This window comes from Phaseolus vulgaris, chromosome 5 (genome assembly GCF_000499845.2).
Source record: "Phaseolus vulgaris cultivar G19833 chromosome 5, P. vulgaris v2.0, whole genome shotgun sequence".
In the NCBI taxonomy this organism is placed as follows: domain Eukaryota; kingdom Viridiplantae; phylum Streptophyta; class Magnoliopsida; order Fabales; family Fabaceae; genus Phaseolus; species Phaseolus vulgaris.
In genome coordinates, this window is record NC_023755.2 from 17,858,763 (window position 1) to 17,868,821 (window position 10,059).

The following is a 10,059-nucleotide window of genomic DNA, read 5'->3' on the forward strand; positions in this document are numbered from 1 at the left end:
GATGAAGACCAAGCCCAAACCATGACCTCAACACCCATACCTTAGAGGATTACAAGGAGCAGAGCACAAACTCTAGGAACTGAGCATCAATTGGTCTCTTTATTTGTAATTTCCATAGAATAGGTTTAAATAGCATAATTAGGAGGTGAAGACATAAGATTGGGCCTTTGAGATGTCCATTAGGGTAGGAAGGGAACCCTACCTTCTAGAACATGTGGAATGGTACGACATTGACCAATGTCAACACCTAGCCGCACCATATTTTGTGCCTTCCCATTCTACCCTCTTTTCTTCTTTTCCAAGGCTCCTAAATCTATAAATAGGAGGCCTCCCCCTTTGTAAAGACAAGTTGAAAATATAGTTAAGAAATTCTGCACAATTTTAGTGTGAGTTGTGAGTGAGTGAATCTTCTCCTAAATTGGTCTTATCTTGTGAGAAATGAGCTCTCAAGTGGCGGCCTCCATGCACTCATCTTGGTGATTCCATCCCATCAAATGGCGTGTTTCATCCTAGCTTCACATTCCTAAGTTCTTCTTTCATCATCAATTCCATTATTTCATTCCTATTATGTTTGTTTCAATTTGGTTTTTTTATTCTTGTTCTTAGTTTTTTTGGTTTCATCTTTGGTTCTTATATTGATTGTTCAATTTCGCCCATACTTGTGATCATAATCACTTGCAATTGTGTTTTTTTCTTTGCCTTCTCGTGCATCTCATATGTTACAGTGCGCATGAACTCTCCCATCAGCTTATCATCACCTGATATCTTAGTCTATGTGACTTAGATCATCAGTGAAGCTCGGAGATCTCTGGTACCACATAGGCATCAATACTTAATACACATACAAACATTAGTCCATACATTATCCCAAATGTATGAATTCAATTCCATTATATGTTCATTATACAATATCATTCAAAACACAATCTACAACATTCAAAAGTCTATTTAACATAAAAAAAATACTTAATGTTCCGGCCGGTTGACCTGGGTCGTCTCTACGAGTGGCTTCTACTCACGAGCTAGAGCACCTTCGTTCCCTCTTGTGTATGAGTACCTGAAAAAGAAGAACAAAGGGGCGCCCTCGCGGCCGTTTGCACTCCGACGCTCAAGTCAGCCAGTGAGAAACATCAAAGGTGACGCACCCCCGTATCGGAGCACTTGAACGAATGCTCTGAGGGTGGTCGAAAGTTGTACTCAAGGACTAAAACTGTGTTGCCCTCATTGTCTTGTGCCCACAGCTGGGTGCGCCGTCAAGAACAACTAGGGTTTAGTGCTCTGTGTAATTATCAAAAAACGTACCTCTGCAAATTCTGTTAAGGTTACCTTTATAGCTAGGTTTCTTCTCTCTCCAGGCCGTTATGCTTTTGGACGCGTGGCTCGCATCCAGCCTTGCACGTGTCGCCATCTAGGCTGGGATAGCAGGTAGCTCCCAACCCTACATGTGTCGTCATCTGAGCTAAGGCAACTTGAGCGTCATTCTTTGTGTAGTAACCAGCCGCACAGCTAAGTCCTCAACTCAAGGGGCAACCTAGCACGTAATGCGCTTTGAAGCACCACCCGACAAGGCGAGTATCAGATGCAACAAGGTGCATCATCTCTATGATATCGCTCGTCGCGAATGACACCCTCCTTACTGCTATGCCATGCATGTTCTAGCTGGGGAAACCTTGCCACCAACGAATGTCCACTTTGGGAATCCTGTCGCTGATGTGCAAGGCGTTTCCCCCAACCCACTCGACTTTCATGCCCCAAGCTGGTGCCACCATCGTCTTACTGAACTTACACGCTTGGAATTACCCTTCTGAGCCTTCGACAGCCTTAACTAAGTTCGCTGGGAGACCTAGCGACGTGCTCCTTGTGGCGGTGTGTAAACCACCCAATCTCCTAGCATTCTCATACGGCGACTGCGACGCAATCCACCGATCGGCGACTATGCCCACTTCCGAGCCATTCATCTTTTCTAGCCTACGCGTTCCATTGAGCACGCCCCACTTGAGCACGTGCAAGACACGTCATCACGCCTGATGACCTGGTCGGTACACAACCCATGGGGTTCCCTTATCTGGAGTGCAATGTATAACCTTATGGCCACTTGGGCTCTAACTTGAGCGCTGTATCTCTCGCGCCATCATACTCCGTGGGTGCCCCTTTGACTCGACCATTTATTCTGTGCGGAGGGTCCCATAGTGCCGCCACCCAACTTTAGGGCGATGTCTACACTCGGCGACGTCTTACTCGGCGACGTCTTACTTCTGCGCGATGCTTCTCTTGGGCGATGGGCGATGATCCATCTTGGCGGTGGCACATCTCGGCGATAACCGATTATTTATACTGGAGAACGCCGCTTCTACACACGGCGACTATGTTGACTTCTTGACCACCTACCTTTCTCTTGTCCACGTCATCACACCCGATGACCTGGTCGGTACACTTAAATACTAAACCATCAAAATCTAATATTTTTACAATAAATAATATATAAACAAACAACACAATATATAAACACACAACATCCCTGCAAGAGAAATTGAATATTGGGACCACGTTCCTTCCACATTCAGATCTTATAGCCTAGGGTGCTATTAAAAATTAAATTTAGCTTCCCTTACCTTAATTGCTTGCTTTCCAAGCAACCTCTAGAATTTTATCTTCCCAATCTAGATAAGCTTCAAGATTTAAGGGCCTAATGCAATTTATCCAAACATAACAAAAATTCAGTATATAGTAGAATAAGTCGAGAGGATTACTCTTCTCAAATGACCCTACCAAGATTGATGACTAAATCGTAAGGAAAAACAGAGAACAAAGGATCTTTAGAGAAAAAATGAATTTACTTTGTTTGAAAATCTAATCGGTAGAAATGTTCATTAACTCCTCAACTACAACGTGGTACGATCAAATTCTAAAATAGATGAGGTATGAAGTGAGAAATGAAGAAAGAAGAGAGAAGGGAGAGATGGAGAGATGGAGAGATGGAGAGAGAAAGAAAGAGGAAAAAAGAAACCGTGGTGGGCTTCTCTTTACTATTTTACGCGGTTACATAAATTATATATATTAAAAGATAAAATTATTATATATATATATATATATAATTCTTATCTTCTAAAGAGAAAAAATATTTAATTTTTTTGAATAAAAATAATTATTTAATTATTTATTTTATTAAATAAATAAACAAATCATTTTTTATTACAAGATGAATAATCTAAATACAGTACATTTCTTTTATAAAAATATTTCTATTATAATAACTATGGAAATAAAAATATATTATCAAATTATAGTTATCTTATTAAAAGTAATTATGAAAATAAATATTTTTTTTCATGTAATTTCTTTTATTGTGTAGGTGGTTTTTTATTCAGAAAATTATTTGAATTAAAAAAAGTTATTTAAAACGTAAAATTATAAGACATTAGATTCTTTGTTATAAATTCAAAATTTTAAAATAAATAATTATTAAATATATTATATTTTAATATTATAAAGAATAAAATTGAAAATGATAAGTGTACGTTAAAAAGAAAATTTCCCTTATATATATTTTTATAAAAGAATGATTAATAAAAGAAATATAATTTAAAAATATATATAATTTTATAAAAGAATATTAAAAAATTATATTTTTAAAACAAATGTCATTTAATTATTTAAAATAAAAATTATTCAATTATTTATTTTATTAAATGAATTATTTTCTATTTATTAAAGAATAAAATTATTTAATTAATAAATAGATGATACAAAAATATATATACTAAATAGTATATGCTTCTTGCATAAATGATGTATCTTATATAATAACATAACTATTATTAAAAAATAAAATTATGTAATTAATATATAACTTTAAAGAAAGTTATCAAATGACATATTTTTTTATATAATAATATAAATAAATAAACTATTTTTTATTTATTAAAAAATAATATTGTCCAGTTAATAAATAACATTATATAAAGTTATCAAATTATGTATCGTTCTTATAATGGTATAAATAATCATAAAAAACAACAATTTATTATTATACACGATTAATAATTAATTATTATTTGATGAATATATTGTTTTGGTTGTCTACTGATGGTTTATCAAAATATCTTGGACTCTCTCCCTTTTATCAAATTATTATCAAAGTGGCATGTATTTAAATTTGTAAATTTATGATAACTCATAAGCACTCACACTTAATTATGTACTAGATAAAAAATATTTAGAATTTAAATATATTCGGTTTTTCATTTCTATAAATCCTTTATTTAGTTACAAGTGAAATTAATGAAAAAAGTAGAAAAATTAATTATGTAATAAATACACACAAAAATATGGTTAACAAATTTTATTCTATCAACTAATTCAAACTCATTTAAAATAGGTATTTAGAAAATCAATAATCTTACCATATCTAATTGTTTATCGTTTGACAATATTATAAAAAGTCGTTAAAATGAATTTGAATTAAATTAACTATATATATAATTTATAATAATATAATGAGACTTTTTTAATGTATATAAATTTTTTTCTAAAATTATATTTAAGTATATATAATTGTTTTTCTATATATAGACATTATACCTTTCCTGTTTTATTTAATTTTTAAGGTTTAATATTCTTTATAACAAATAAAAATTAAAAAATAATTCTAACTATTTCTACATTTTTTTAATATTAATATTTAATAATGTTTTAATTTTTAAATTTCCAAAATACAAAAAAGTATGTGAATTATTTTCCTAGTAATAATAATAAAAATTAATTAATGTGTATAGATGATTCAACATTCCTTATTCTCTGACCAATGAAAGAGTCAGCAACTGCCACCATTCTTCAACTCACCAGTCATTGCTATGCTCATGACTTTCAAATAATATTTTTTATAGGTATTAATGAACATAGAAATCATTATATCTACCTTCTTAAAAATATGTTATTACTCTTATTATTATTATATTATTATTATTATTATTATTATTATTTTTAATTTCACAATTTAATAACAATTTTTTACATAAATGAAAATTGGCTATAATTAAATTTTACAAACATTATTAACATCATTCTTAAAAAAAAAATGAGAGTTTATTTTCTCTTTACTTCGCGCATGTATTCATATTTTTATTAGATTAAAAAATATATACTTTTATTATATTATAATTTTATTTTTATTTTTATGAATAATTAATTAAAAATAATATAATTTAAAAGTATATATAATTTTGTAAAAATAATACTAAAAAATTATATAGTTATTATTAAAAAAAGTTCTTCAATAATTTATTTTATTAAATAAATAAATAAAATATTTTTAATTTATTAAAAGGTAAAATTGTCCAATTACTTAATTATTTTTGCTTTTAGACATTTTTTCTCATTTTATAGGTAGTGTTTTTTTATATATAAATAGTTATTTTAGTTTTAAAAAGTAATTATTCTGATGAAACAGCAAAAAATTGTGTACACAAAAAAAATATAAGAATCCCTAATTATAGATTAATGTTATATATACACACTATAAAATGAGAATAATCATTAATATTTGTCTTTCTTTCTTTCCACTCATGCATACCATTAATATGAAAGGGAGAAAAATCAATCTAACTTTGATTTCTTTATCCATGCTTATATTCTAACAAAGTAGGCTTCAGCCATACAACTTGGATTTAACTTAGAGTTCAACAATTTAGACTTTGAGGCTTTTGACCATCTGATTTTTGATTTTGAGATTTTAATTCCACTGAATATACTATAATTGATTCAAATTCACACATAAACTTATTTTTCATTGTTTAAATATAAGATACAAAATTTGAATAAAACAAAAGTCTATTAATCTTTTAAGGAAAGGTTTAAATATCACTTAAGCCAAATTTTTTATGATGTACAACCTACTTTTATTTTCAAATTTGTGAGGCATCAATTTCGTTGAATGGATTCATTTGATGAAGACTAGTGAAAACGTATGATGTGTGTCCAAGTTTTTTAAGATAACAAAAAATAAAAGGTTATTTTTTATCATAATTATTAACATAATTTTTTTTATTAAATTTGTAAAATATATTTATAAAAAATAATTATAGAATATTCTTTTAATAGTTTTATTATAGGTAGTTTTCATTATTATTGGTAGTTAATTGATTTAAAAAAATTAAAAAACCTAAAAGATAAAATAATAAAATAAATTTTTTTGATAAAGGTTGTACCGCACAGGTGGTCGGAAGTGATGACGTGGCAGCAAGCCATTATATAGGCGTGTTGAATGGGGCACCTGGCTGGCAGAAGGGAAGGAAGTCGGGGGGCTCGTATAGTCGCCAGTTATTAAGTTGGCGTGCTCCGATCTCTAGCATACCTAACCGGCGGTCACCAGGTTTGAGATGAAGTCGCCGGATGTGAACCCAGACGACCAAGTGATTAGAGATCGCCGAAAGAAGGACATCGCCGAAGGATCAGGGAAGCTTGTTCCAGGCTTTCGAAGCAGAGGATAAAGTTGTCAGATAGTCATTTCCTAGCTAGCCAGAGGTTGAGGTCGGGGAACAGCTTACCCGAACATGCACGATGAAGCAAGTGAAGTAGATCATGATGGCGACCGGCGAGACCACAGGGAAGGTGTGTATGATGACACCCGTATCGCCACACAAAAGAGATCGCGCTCCAAGGCAGCTATACACCGATTTACTCCTCGCGTGGATAACTTAGTCGAATAAAGCCTGAAGAGTAAGAGGTGACGCCCAAAAGCAAGGATGCTCCAGATGGTGACACGCGTACAGCTGGATGTGAGCCACGTGTCCAGATGTGTAACTGTCAGGAGAGAGAAAGTGCACAGGTATATAAGAGATTCTAACGAACTTCTGAGGTACGCGCGCGTTTTAGAATACTTCTTTTATGCTTGCGAGAACTTGAGTAAGCTGAGAGAGAATTTTGCACGGTTCCTGAAAGTTCCTAGTTTTCTCTTAGTATTTTGGTGGTTCAGTCGCTGACTTGGGTGTCGGAGCGCGATCGGCCGCAGCGGCGCCGTTCTGTCTTTTGCAAGTTCTTGAGGTGAATCAAGGTGAAGGACGGAAGCGAAAACGGCGCAGAGTCGATCCAGATTTGACGAGGCAAGGTTCTTGCGTCCCGGTCAACAGGCAGGATCAAAGGTAAAATTATAATAAATTGTATTTACTAAAATTAGCTATAAAGTGGTTACATAACGGATTGGAATCCTCTTTATTACTCTTTATTAATTAATAAGTATAGATAAGTCTAAATAAAGGTTTTATATAGAGACACCTATTACTAGTGTAAACTTCACATTTTTTTATTCATTTGTGCAGTAAATGTTTTGTAATAATTAATCATCCATAGGTTTGAATGTAATAAATCACAACTTAATTGTAATTTTCTTTCTTTTTAATATATTTTTATTTTTATGCTATTTGGTATCTCCTTTATATTTTATAGATACATGGTTTAATGATATGTATTTATTTTAGTATTTTTCTAAAATAATAAAAGAGAAGTTGAATTGTGTTTTTTATTGATTTTTTTTGAAACTTTTAAAAAGTATAAGTACCTTAATTGTTGTTTTTCAAGAAAATTACCAAACGAAAGGAGTATTTGATAAACAAATGATAAAAACAAGATCTATCCAATTTGGATCTAAAAATTTGATTGAAAAGTGTTTTGGAATTAATTACTTGAGGCGGAGCAAGCAGAGGCTACATATTAGGAATAAGAATCTTGATCATTGTACAGGCCAAATCTCGGTCATCGGCATGAGAGAAAGACATCGGTCATTGGTGGACTGATAGGAATGGTGGGCCACGTAAGCTGGGTCCCATGAACAGTATGAGTTGACATGAAGTCCACACCCAGATACCAAGATAAGGCCTAAGTCACGAGGGATCCATGCGCGTGGGTGTATAGCGCATTCGGGCGCGACACAAGTAAACAACCCTTGGAAGCGCTAAGGTCCGTTAGGGTTAGGGTTTCCAAGGGAAGACTGCATGCATGACACGTGAATACTTAGAGCACCCATAGAATAGATGGCCCCGCAACATTGGTGCATGAGTTGGTACCTTGGTGGCCATACTGTTAATCATTGCACTCTAGTAAAGGGAAGTCTTATGTGTCAGTTACGTTCCCCCAGGAACCCTAGATGTAGGTAACATAATAGAAGTAAACCCTAGCTACAACCTATATAAATGATGATAAGAACCCTATCAAGGTACATTGTTTCTAAGAGTAAAACTACTTTATACACTTATTGTTTCTTTGCCTTAGTACTGACTTGAGCGTCGGAGTGCAAACGAATGCCAAGGTGCCCTTTGTCTTTGTAGGTGAGAGATTCTTCAACTCGAGGAAGTTTGATTCTCAGGCGGAGACAGGCAGGCCAGAAGCTGCCGTTCGAGTCTGTTCTTGCCGGTTGACCAGATCGTGCTTCGTGCGTAGCTAAGACTCGCGTATCAATGACTCCTTCGTCTTCGTTCCAAGTCACCACCCTTCGCCGCTGTGAGTACCTGAAACGAAGAGAACAAAGGGCGCCCTCGCGGCCGTTTGCACTCCGACGCTCAAGTCAGTAAGGCAGTAAACACCGTGCACCTCCGTATCGAAGCATTGTAACAACATTGTTCTGAAGGTGCGTAACTGTTTTCTAACTAACTTTTCTCTCGTGCTCCAATCACTTGTGCGTACAGTGTGTAAGCTAGCAAATGAATAAAACATACCTCACTAAGCTTTCAGAAAAGCTTATATACCTTGGGTTTCAGTGTTACTGCCACGTGTCACTTATGACTTAAGCGCAACTCCACGTGGAAGGCCTTACGACGCTGTAACCCAACGTAGGGAAATCCCAGCGCGTAAGTCTTTCCTCCTAGAAGTGCATCCGGCGAAGGGGATGACTACCTGGGTGCCAACTAATGCGCCCCAGCCTCTAGTCACTCACCCTAGGAGTATATCAACCTTCCTCTCGCGCCATGCATGTAGATCACCCTTGGGATGTGGCCCTCTCCCAGGTCGTGTCTGCCCTAGCGATTCTCCAAAGGTAGCGTGCACTGCCACGTCCCTACACCTCATGCATGGGTAGTTCACAAGTCAGGTCACTCCCTGCTAGTACTGCGGATATGGCCTTGAAGCCACCTTTCTCTTCTCTTTATTGCTATTCTGAGGTACCGAAGCTCGAGGCCTCCACGCCCGTACTGTGGCCTGCTACCGTGCCACCCCCTCCACGGTCTTCTCTACCCGTGGGTATCGGGGGGGGGGGGTCCCCTTCCTATCCGTGGGCGTGTCCTATGGTGCCGCCTCCTCCACGGTCGTTCCTACCCATGGGTATCGGGAGGTGGCGCCCGTCGGATGTAAACGCCCCTTGGTTCAGACGCAGTCAACACCCGAGACTGGTCAAAGCTTGAGGCTGATCAACGCCCGAGGCCTGACCATCTTCCTTCTAGCCTCCCTGTGCCCTTGATGGGTCCCACCCAATGTTGACTTTGGTCAACGCCCGAGGACGGGTCGGTACACTAGCCCCCCAGTCTTGAGCTGATAACTGTTTTCAGCGAAAAGACTAAGGCCTCGTCCTACCGTCCTACATGGCATTCTAGCGACGTGACGTTCTTCGCGTTGTGACGTGACAACTTAAGTCACGTGAAGATCTCTTGACACATGGCCCAATCGCGCGGCCACGACTTAACGTCGTTTGCGCTTCTTATGTTTACGTTATTGTTTCAAAAACGCGCACTCCAGTCACTGTTCCATCACTTGTATTCTTACTCACTCTTCGTCTTCCTCTTCGAGCTTTCTCTGAACTCTCTCCTCACACCCAAATCTTCATTACTCCGATCATTCAAAGGTATGGTTTTTCTTCATCGATGGCTCTTTCTCTTGACCTTTTGTACTGATATAACTGCCTGGGTCTGTTTATATTTATCGTATTTTACTCTTCCCTTCTCATTTTCTTCGCTCCCCTGTTTTCTGAACTTCTCGTGTGGGTAGGGTTTTTCTGGGTTTCCTTTCACCTTTGACGCCATAACCCGTGTTTGCTAAACCTCTGTTATTCTCCTTCTCAGCTTTCTTTGCTTGAGC